Genomic DNA, 11803 nt, shown 5'->3' with positions numbered 1-11803 from the left:
TGGGCCTCAGGAAGGCGATTCCTTTTGGGACCATCTCCCCGGACCGGTCACCTCTTCCTTGGTCAGAGCCACTGACCCCACCACCAGTTGTAATATCTCACCACTCTCATCATAAATAATTTATTTTCACCAAGAAGAAGCAAATTCTTTTTTAGAAAAAGTAGTGCCTAATACAGAACAAAAATATCCAAACTTGTCTGTATAGTCAATATTTTTTATTTTATTCCGGTTTGACCCTCAGTCCATTACTAAGAGCTTCATGAGCAACATAACTAGGAGCAACGATATTGACTTCTGGTTTTGCTTTTGGTTATTGAATTTCATCTTTCCAGAACTTTATGAAACATTACATCTGTAGTTGTAGTATTCTAAGAATAACTATTTGGTTTTAACAGCAAAATTGCTGAATGAGTGAGTTATATAAAAATCCACTTATTTCCACTCACTAAACTATTTTTAAAAATTCAGTACAAGGTAGGTACTTCATTATAGTAAATTTAGATTTAATAACAATTTCAAATGTAATATTTTTTATAAGAGAGACCTCAACAAATATACAACATGAAATAAACACTTTGTAGAAATAATCAAAGCAAAATGTAAAATGATCTTCATACCCATTGACAAGTAAATCTCTCATCTGTAAACCTCATAAAATCTTTTTGTTTCAATATTGTTAGCAACTTCCTCATATGACTATCAGCATAACAACACAGTAAGCAATCTTGGGAGCCCTTTTGCAAATATTTATGAGTGATCATGTTAGTTTTGTCCGTGGATAAATTCACTTGACTTTCTGTTTACCTTTTCACAAAGATGCCTCCTGGCTGGAAGAAACGTAATGTCACCTTAATTATGTTCTTGCTTTGGTAGCATAAATTATTTATGCTTTAACATATTTATATTTAGCCTTTTCTAGCTTTCATTTCTGACCTCCAGTGTGTGAGCTCTGAGGAAGCACAGTGGTTAAGGCGTATGACCTAGCAATGTTTACTGGTTTTTTACCTTGTCATATCTCTTTGCAACATAGATCATTGAGACTGAGCAGCTTTGCTAGCCAGCCCATGAAGTTGTAAAGGTGAGACTGTTCTTAGTTGCTTAAAGTGGATTAAGATTTTATGCATTTCAAGAAGGTCATTCCAGCTGCTACACCTACTTCATGATAAGTGTACAGCTCTGGGGATTGCCAACGGGCACAATGTAGATTGTCAAAGCTAGATCATTAAATCAAAAATTGTCATCATGGGACTGAGTGTCTTAGGAGTACTAACAGTTACAGTGCACCTTTTCCCATTAGCTGTAGGAACTAGGAACAGCCAGTACTTGAAGGAATTACAAGACTGGATTTCAAACTGATGACCCAGTATCTGAAAAAAAACCCATTTCTTCTTCTGTGCCCTTTTCCCAGAGTCAGTATTAACAGCATCAGCTTCTCAACTAACTGTAGTTCTTGAGTTAGGAATCAGAAAGTTACAGAACTCAAATGCTTCTGGAGCCATGGAAAAGATCATTGCCAGCAGCAAATCCAGCAGATCCAAAATGCAGTTGAGCAATTTGTTTAGAGTACCTGTAAAATAATTTTGACCAATCTGATACAGCATACAAAACAAACTATTCAGTTGAAAGATTGCCTTGTATACAAATATTATATATAATTGCTTCTGCAAATGGATTTGGGAGGAGGGAATAACTCTAAAAAAAGTCCAAACCCCCAAACTACATTCATATTCCCATTTGATATCTCTGCAATGCATATTGTGTTTAATAATAGTAAATGTACAAACAGTGGTTTGTACTAACCCAGTCATATTCTGATTCTCAACATGAGTTGGGAAATCAGTGATTTCAACGTTTTTCAGGACAGTGGTTGAAATTAGTGAACTAGGCTCAGGCTCCTCATTATTCATGATAATTTCAGGCCTATCTTACTCAGAGTTCCTAAACAATACTTACAGAAGTTTAGGAGAGCTACACGCACTAGCCAGTGAGACTGTTTTGATTATCACATCTAATCAGGACTTACCTGGAAACAGTTTTAGCTTCTAACATTCTTGACATTCCAAACTAAAATAATTATGAAATATGAATGAATTTTACTGTAGAATCCATTTCTAATCTTTTAAGAGAGACATTGTTTGGATAAACCTATAAAATTATTCTGTCTTCCATTTGTCGAAGGAGAAATGAAGAGCAAATGAGAAGAGAAGGAAAGGTGAAAAAAAGGTATGCATATATAGCATTTTCCCCAAGATGATGCCTGAGTGGGACATAATGAAATGACATTTAGCTTGAACCTTTTGAAGAATCAAGCAATCTTCTTAGCTTGAACATAGATGTAGAGCTGGTTTTCTCTCTTTTGCCACTGTAGATTTCCCTTCACCACAAAAAATGCCCAAACAAATGAAAAATAAGACTACCTATAACATCACTCTCTCAAGCCATAACAAAGAGTTCTGGACTTAAGGTGGAGGAGAGCAATGTCTAAAGTTATTCTATTACAGGAATAAGATTCATAGCTATGGGCCATTTCTGAGATGATGCCTCCCACGCTTCTGAGTCACGCTGTTGCAGTTGACATTTGCATTATTTCTCAAAGAATACTTCTATGACAGGAATAAGCAGAGCTATTTCTGTTGATTAGAACAAATTTGAGTAACTAAGGGACAAAAATGAGATTCTGCAAATCTTGGAGATTACACTTACGGGACTCATTAAAAAAAATTCTAATTTTTTTTTGGCGGATGCATGCTAAGTTTCACATATACAGAATGTTAAAGGCAAGCTATTTTCTCATTACAGAGTTAATAACACATCAGATATATCTGAAAAGTGAGAAGCAAAATTATTTCCCTGATCAGGTGAGTATCATTCCGATTACTCACTGATGGTTGAAAATTCAGAAGATGAAGACCTCTAGGAGCAAGAACAAAAATATATTCTAACTAGAAATGAGAATCTGTAATAATAGCCTTGGATAATTCCATTCTGGTGCGATTTCTTCAGACTTTCAGTTCTTGAGGATAGTTCATGAGTATACTACTCATGGCCGAATTATTCATATTCAGTCACAAATTGTAGAGGCTCTGGAGGTGATAAACTGTTCTGTATGAGGTTCTGCTCCTGTCAGGATGTATGCAACATATGGAAACTAAACTGGGTGATGTTTTGTCTCTGTGACAGGTCCTGACTGATATACTGTTGTAGAAACTTGATATATTCACTCAATCAGGCCTCTCACAATAAAATGGTGATCTAATTTTTTAAGTACAGCCAACAGTACTGCTTACATTTTATATATGGTGTCATACACAACAGTAATCTAGAGCATGTCCTTTTACCATTTCTTGATTCAGTGCAACTGTTTTATTGTGATTTGCTCTTCTACTGACCATACTCTAATAATCACACTTGATGAAAATATTAAACATTCAAACTCTGCATCTACATCTTAGGTCTTTGAGGAGAAATTTAACAGCAATTTCCCACTTCAGCATGACAATAGTTTGGAAGTGACTGACCTTGACCCTTGGTTCTTCTATGTGTAACCTAACAGCAAAAGACTTAGCAGGACAGTTATGAGTATGCATAACATTAAATATAATCTAAAGATATTTCAAAGGGAGACATAAAGGTATAATTCATCCTATCAGTTCTGTTCTGGATGAGACAAGATATACATGTACGTGAATGTCTTCTCCTAAGTCATCTGCCTTACAGGACAGAATCAATATGTTGGTTATACAGTGTTTATGCAGTGCAGATGCACACAGAAGCCTGCAGGCTATAACCATGTGATGCTACTGGGTGTACTCCACATCTATACCCAGGTTAGCTCTCAGTAAGAGGTTTTCCTGGAATCAGTTGTACCTATTTAAGATGGTCAGCAATGTAGTGCTGGCTAACAGTGACTACAACAGCCAACTCCTGAGAGAAGGTCATATTTCCCTGCCAAGATAAATTGTGAATTTTGTCTGCTTACCTGAGGAAAGTGCTAAAGACATTTGCATTATAATATATTGTAATAAAATATGTTGCTGCAAAAACAGATGGAATAAATGGTCTTAGAAAGTACACTGCTGAGGTGTCTTCCCCTGAGCAACTGTGAGAGCAGAGCTATACAAATAAGGGCTAGGAAGCAGGAACACAGCCAGAAATGTGTGCACCACTGACTCCTTTACAGGATGAAAAATCTAATAATCTGATGACTCTTCAAAAAGCCCCTGAGTCTACTGCCCATCTGTTTTACTTGTGTGCACTTAATGATGAGGGAATTGTCCCATTCGTTCTTACAACTGCTTCTGGGGTTATATTCAGACTCTTTTGAAAACCATCATGTTACTCAGTAAGGGCAGAATCTTAACAGCATGTACAGTCTGCTGCAAGGAAAGACCACTGGTGGTCAGAGCCTGACCACTCATTGCCCCAAAGACCACTGATAGCTACACGACTTTTAGGGTCTGTGTGTCCAGGTTGAAAATAGCAGCCAGCTGCCACTGTGCACCAAATCTGACAGAACGGCCTTATCACACATGCACAGGGAACTCTGCATTGAACAGACTTGGGCTCATTGTGCACAGAGGCATAAAGCCACCTTACTTTCTTCCCAGGGGAAGTCAGAACTTCAGGCAGAGTTATTTGCTAACTTTAGTGGTGTAACTGTGTAGCTCGGTGATAGTATATTGTCTTTGCTAGTAATAGACCGTAAGCTCTGTACTGAGTTTGCCTGGCTTCAGGGCTGAGGCTTGTCAGGTCTGCTCTGCCTGAAGTTGTCTTGATCTGCCTGCAGCTTTGTTTGACTTGGTTTATCTGTAACAACAATTTCTCTTACAGACCAGGTATTTATGTCTAATTTATTTTACTTTTGTTGTTGTTGTAAGGTAAAAACAATTTTATATATAGAGGAGTTATTAGTTCTTCTATGTAGAATGAGAGGCTTATGACTCTAAAATAATGATGTAGAGCAGAGGAATAGAGGTCTGGTACAATAATATTCTTGAGAGGTGGGAACTGGGGATGTATCAGAGAGAAGTACAGCAATGGGACTTTAAGGGATAGGGCACAGGGTGGCACTGGAGACTCCACAACGGTGAACAATTTAGTGATGGACATTTAAAGAAATACAGACCTGGAGTGAAACTGATCTTGTCAACAGAAAGAAAATAAATACATATTTTTATGACGTATATAAAGGGCAACATATATAGTAATTTATAGTAATTTTGATACAACATGAAACTGTAAGTTCTTGAAGAAAGAGAAAAAGCATAAAAGTGTGTCAATAAACAGATAGAAAGGACCACAAGTGGCTCCTAGACAGAGGAAGAAGCCATTAACATGAGCATCACTTTCCTCACAGCAAAGGACTCCAGCTACAGATGACTCACCAGAGCATCCCCACAACTTCTGCTATTATAGAACCACCAAGTAACAGGAAGAGGGAGAACCTGACACCAGGAAAAGGAGTAGACTGTAAGGAATGTGTACACAACCATTTTAACTGCATTGCAATTAATTTTTTCCTTGTAATAATCAGATCTAGCCTAATAATGACTTTCGAGTAGCACTGTTAAGATTTTGGTGACATAAACAGCATTATTTGTAATGGGTTTCTTTTTTTTGTCCATTCACAAGATTTTGAACATAACAAGAAGACATAAGAAAACAGTCTGTTCAGATTGACTGCTATCTACCTCAGAGTGCCCAAATTATTCAATAAATTCTAGTGAATTAAGTAATAATAATGTTATTAACCTTTAACAGAGGTGATATTACTCTTTGAATAATAGAAAGATAGATAAAGCTGTGTTAGTAATTACCACAGTATATTTCCCATGAAATAAAATTTAATAAAACATGGGCCCTGATTCTACCCATAGTGTTTTGTAATAATTAAATTGCCACCACACTTACTGCTTTTAATGATATTTTATGAACTTTAATATGTATGTAGAAATTGAATATTTTCTTCTCTCAAGGATTAAAAGCAAAAGAAGTTGTTTTTCTGTTTTAAGTCTTACAGTGTACTTAATGAAGGTTGGAATCAAAGAGATTTGCTAAAAATACATTGCCTAAATAAAAAAAACCCACACTATGTACTATACATAGAATCTTGTGTGCTTTAAAATTTCTTTTCTACATAATGAAGTACATGTACAGAATGTGGAAACCTTGTGCTGAAACAAGTATTACATGTGCCCATAAATTAATGTGTCCCCTTAGGAAAATGAAATTTCACAATGTAATTACCCCATTTCTTCACTGAAGACATAAAGGAATTTATAGAACTAATTACCCTGATAATGGAGAGGGATTTTTCTTCTCCTCTTTCATTGCAATCCCACCTAGAAGCATGATATAGGAAGATGTAATTCATTGAACTCCTCAGTGGCTCTGCTATTATATATTTATTAGAAGAAACTGAGGCATTTTAATAGTTTCTCTTGAATTTATTCATAAATATTCCCATATAGCAATAAATACAACATTCCAATATAGTACTGGAGATGTTGAAATAAAGTTTTCCTGTTTCAAGTTTTCTTCTGCTAATTTTCCAGGTAAAAGTGCTATTAAATGAAAAAAAACTACTTTGGTTAAATTACTGCTTTTTCAAGTCTTCTCTTCCACAACTGTTTGTAACACAGTGTATGAAGTGCTACATTAATCCTATTCTTTAGCTTAGGAAAGCTTTCGCTGAAAATTTTTATGGTTATCCTAAGAAATATCCTTAAAGGTAGAAGCTATATGCAAATAGTTAAATATTGATTTTTTTCATAATAATAATTAGAGAACATCTTTCCTTTCATGATCTCAAACCTCTTTGCAAATTGGAACTATTAATGGTTTAGAGGCAGTATTTGCTCTTTAAGACAGTACATATGGGATGGCTAACTAGACAAGAAAGACAGCCTTATACCTAAGGAATGCTATTCCCAATAAATCTTGTCAACTAAAATAAACCAATGAACAAATGAACAAAATTTTAAAAAATAATAAAAGATTAAAGAAAGTAATTAAATAAAAGTCTAGAAGTGCTATCTGTCCTCTGAAAGGTTCCCAAGCTGATATTTGGAATGGGGAGGGTATCTCATTTGTGGGTATGTGGGTGTGTATGTGAGATTTTTAGTTTTGTTTTTTAAAAACACAGTTTATAAAACACAACAAGAATAGAAAAGTTAATAAAGAACCCCATATAGAATCAAAGAATCATTTTGGTTGGAAAATATCTTTAAGATCATTGAGTCCAACCATAAAACTATCAAGTGTACCACTAAACCCTGTCCTTAAGCACAACACCTGCACATGTTTTAAATATCTCCAGACCTGGTGACTCAGACACTTTCCTGGACAGCCTGTGTCAATGCTTGATAGCTTTTCCAGGGAAGAAATGTTTTCTAATATCCAATCTATATCTCCCCTAGCACAACTTTTGTTCACAAACAACAGGTCCAGTGAAATACCTTCCATAGTTGTCGGCCTCACCAGCTGTCTCAGGAAGTAACCTTCCACACATTGCGAGAACCTCCCAGACTCTTTCCTCTCCACTGTACTGTTTTTACAGCAGAAATCTGGTAAGTTGAAGCCCACCACGGGGAAAAGGGCTGGCTTTTGTGAGACTTCTTACAAAATATTATTTTATATTTTATAACTATAAAAAGTATGTCGTCTTTTGCCTTTTCGTCTGGGTTGGTTAACTCCTACCAGGTTATCTGCCTTGTTGGCCTTTCCCCAATTCTTACCCATAAAGACTCAACCTTATCATTACCACCATCATTCAAAACACTCCATAACATGCACAATTACCCCACCACCTCTCCTTCCTTGCCTATCCCTTCTGAAAATTTTCTAGTCATCCATTGTGGCACTCCAGTTGCGGAAGTCAATCCGTTTCCATGATTGCAACTATATTTCTGCACCATTTAAAAATTTTATTTATTTCTAAAAATGGCAAATCTAAAGCAATCAGAAGAGTTAGGCTTCAAAGACATTTAACATCCCCTACTCTTGCTGAATTGTAAGGACTAGTTATTATATCAAAGTGCAGACAGTCATAAAAGAAATGTCAGGGAGGACTGGTTTGCCTGAACATCAGTGCTTTAAAATTCAATGGTTAGAGCTGTACTAGTCATCTTGGGCCTGTGTTATCGTCAATGAAAAGAAGCAGGCATCTCCAGAGAGAGATTAATCTCACCCTATGAAAGGCAAGCAAATTAGATCAAAGCAGTCACCCTCTGGAAGTGCATATTTATCTTCAACAACCATAAATGAAGCCTGAGGTGAACTGCTCAGACTTAGATGTCTAACACATAAATGTTAGGTGAAATGAACCTCTAAAATTTACCACTGAAAGCTCTATACAATATTAACTCCATATCTTTCTCAACTTTTCTTATTTAGCATACAGCACAAGTCCCACAAAAGAATGTATGAACTTGAGACCTCTAGAACAACAGCTGAAAAAGTTTTGCAGCCAGAGATGAAGTCACACATTCTACTGGGCATTGACAGTGTTCTGAGGCATGAATTCCCACAGCAGGGAGCTTGAGTGAAAACGTCCAGATAATCCTGAGAAGCAGATTACAGTTCCCAAAGGAAGAAGTAAAGACTTAAAAATAAGATGTTGCTACCAATCTCCCCAGAAGAAAAAAACCTTTTTTTGACCTAGAATCTGGTGTTAAAATGAATGTTTGACTAATAGTGTCTAGTCCTGAGATCAGAAGACCAGGTGCCGAAATTTTCAGAATTTACAAGGGAAGCAAAGAAACAAGAAGCAAGAAACAAGAAAGGAAAACTGACCAAAAGTAAGCCTTTCTTCTCATTTCTTACAAATGCATCCAGAAACAGTGAAAATATGGTACAGAAAGAAAGATGATCATCAAGATCACTTTAACTGCCTGGCACAGAAAGAGTTAAAATTTTAAAATTTACATTTATGAAAGTCACAGAGGAATGTTATTTTAAAGTTAACACCAAGTCTCATCATTGAACACGTGATTAAAAGTGTTTGCTGATATCCTATTGACAGTGTTGGTAAAGGCAGCTTTTGCAAAAAGATGATCTACATCTCTCAAGCAACGGTCAAGCAACTGAAAAAAATATACAAAATTAGACAAACAAACATACAAACAAAACAACAACAACAAAAAAGAAACTAAGAAGAAAACACCCCAAACTACTAAATATTTATAAAAATTTCTGGGAATATTTCTGACCTATAATAGAATAAGTTGAAACAGAAATGGAAAATAGATTGAAGCAAGTAAAAAGAAAAAGAAGAAACTTTAGGAACATATTCCTTCATTTTTGATAATGGAAACACTCATTATGCTTTTATATAATAAATGATGTGTTTATATAAATACTGAATCTCTGACATCAATCCAAAACAATTAAAGTCTATATCAATCAAAAATTATATTTTAATTTGTTCAGATGTTTGACATCTTTCAAATTTCCTTGAGTATGACTTCTCTTGAAAACCACATTTAGATGGAAGAAGAAACCCTTGGAACATCTAAAAGCTGTTGAGTTCCAGAGATGGTGTTTTCATGTAAAACAAGCAAAAATCTTTGAGTTTATTTGGTCAGGGAGAAAAATGTCTGCTTTGTGCTGTTTTTCTTTCTGTAGAGCTAATAGTTTAGGAGAGAGAGGTAAAAAAATATAAAAAATTAAATGGGAAACAAGAGTCTGTTTCTAAACTCCAAAAGGAAACAAGAGTTGAGACTATGATTTTCCATAGTAAAAACATTTACAAAGGAAATGATGTGGCCTCAAAATAAGAAAAAGTAGTTCTTAAAAATCTATAGAGGAAGAAAATATCAATAAGATCAGAGACAAGTACAAAATCCTGTTTATGGACAGGAACTAATTTTAGTGGTTTTAGATTACTCATTCAGAATATTCAAAGGAAAAGAAAAAAATGGGTGGTGGTGATATTTTTAAATTACAGAGTAAAGGAAATCTTGCTTTATTTAAGGGTAAATTATCATAGACGTAAGAAATTGCAAACCCAGATTTAGCTGGCTTTGTAACTCTGAAAGTTTAAAATTTTCAGATAGTATTTTATAGCAGTGACTTTGAAGCAAATCAAATCCTAATCCCCTAAAATTCCCAAAAGGAAAAGAAATAAAAATATTTGTTGCATAAACTGTTGACTTTCAGTAGTTTGTCCAGCTTTGTTATTTAATAGATGTGGCCTTTACAACTGCTCTAATATTATACCTAAATTTACTTCTATTTTCTAAATTTTGAGCCCCTTGGCCTTCATTTATATGATCCATAATATTTAGAACATTTGGTGGAAGGGTGTAATACTACCCTATCTATATTCTATCTCACACCAAATCTAATTAAAAAGAAAATCTTGTTCTCATTTGCCTCTCTTAATTCCTTCACCCTCCCACCATCTCCATTACTGACTTTGTGACTGAACACTCTAATTTAACTTGTATTCATCATCTGCTTTTTTCACCAGTATAGGCACAATTTATTTCATATATTGTTTTTATCTTGCATTATTTGATTCTCCTTTGTCTATTTGGGAATAATATATTTTCTCAAAATTAGTTGTGTCATAATGGTTGCAGAAAAACCTGCTGTATATGCTGACTTAAGCCATAGGTGCTAAAGAATTCTTGTCTTTCTGAGAAGAAAAATAACTTTCCAAATTTTTATGGAAAGAGCATTGATGTATACTTCCACTCACTATTTGACATAATGATCATTTGTGTATTATTGTGTGATTACAACGAATCATGATCAGTTGTGTGAAAAACTCATAGTAAACAGTAGTCATAGTAAATACAGATTAGAGATGTAGTCTAACTGATAGATTTTGTTCAGAAAATTCTCCTTTAGCCTTGCTTGGGTACTACAGTGGAAGTTTCAATGTATCAGCAGACAGATGAATATATAGACTGAAAAAAATTCGATATTAATTTTTATAGTGTGGGATAGAAAGTCACATCCAGGGAGCAGGAGTCAAACATGCTGATATGTGAACTAAAAGGAAAAGAAAACTAGTGGAAGGAGAATGAAAACCTTAAAGTGTTAAAGAATATCTGCCTGTGGCAGACTTGAGGAAGCAAATAAATGACAGGCAATTGGGACTGAAACAGAAACTTTAAGGGAGAAAAGATGGGGCACAGTAGGCAAAAAAAAAAAAAAAGACAGAAGAGCACATGTAAGCTGAAAATAAGTAAAGAGCAAGATAAAGAGCAATGCACAGAAAAATGTGAAAAATTGCAGGCATGCAGAGACCAGAGCAATATACGGGAGATCATGGAATGTAACAAAGATGAACTGGTACCCCGATAGCTCTGGCAGGAAAAGGCAGAGGCAGCAGGAACTATAAGATATTTACATTATATTGTCTTCATAGGGGAGATTATATTAAAAAATATAATTTCAATAGGGAATTGCATTGCTTTCAAGATGCTGCTACCAAAAAGCCCTAGAAAGAGCATTATAAAAATTCATTGAAGTAAAGTTCCAGGGCTAATGGATCAACAGTTTTCAATACAAAAAAATATCCTGCAGAAAAATGTAAATCTAGGTCTACCAACTAAGAATTATTAATGTGTATTTTACTTCCTTTAAGAGAGATTATTTTTAAACGGTCCTAATCAGTTGTTAAAGATATTATTATTATTATTGTTATTGTTATTGCTATTATTATTACTTTACCTTAGTTATAAGTTCATAGCTTTTTGACTTATTTCCCACCCCCAATCTCTATGAACTGTTAATGGAAATAACACCTGTTTAAATCATGCAATATTTTTCACAACAAATTGTTCTCTTGCCA

At 34.9% G+C, this 11803-nt stretch overlaps 1 long non-coding RNA gene across 1 annotated transcript; it reads left to right on the top strand.

Moving 5' to 3' along the window:
• The first annotated feature begins 7 nt into the window (after positions 1–7).
• LOC108446585 lies at positions 8–10145 on the top strand. The gene is made up of 6 exons (XR_001861803.1): positions 8–1078; positions 2179–2223; positions 2800–2858; positions 5357–5469; positions 7419–7568; positions 8395–10145. It is a non-coding gene; the product is annotated as an uncharacterized LOC108446585 (long non-coding RNA).
• Positions 10146–11803: the final 1658 nt, after the last annotated feature.

The sequence above is a fragment of the Corvus brachyrhynchos genome, unplaced genomic scaffold, assembly GCF_000691975.1.
Source record: "Corvus brachyrhynchos isolate BGI_N302 unplaced genomic scaffold, ASM69197v1 scaffold202, whole genome shotgun sequence".
Taxonomy (NCBI): Eukaryota; Metazoa; Chordata; class Aves; order Passeriformes; family Corvidae; genus Corvus; species Corvus brachyrhynchos.
The sequence above is the reverse complement of the archived record's forward strand: the minus strand, read 5'-3'. Positions and strand labels throughout refer to the sequence as shown.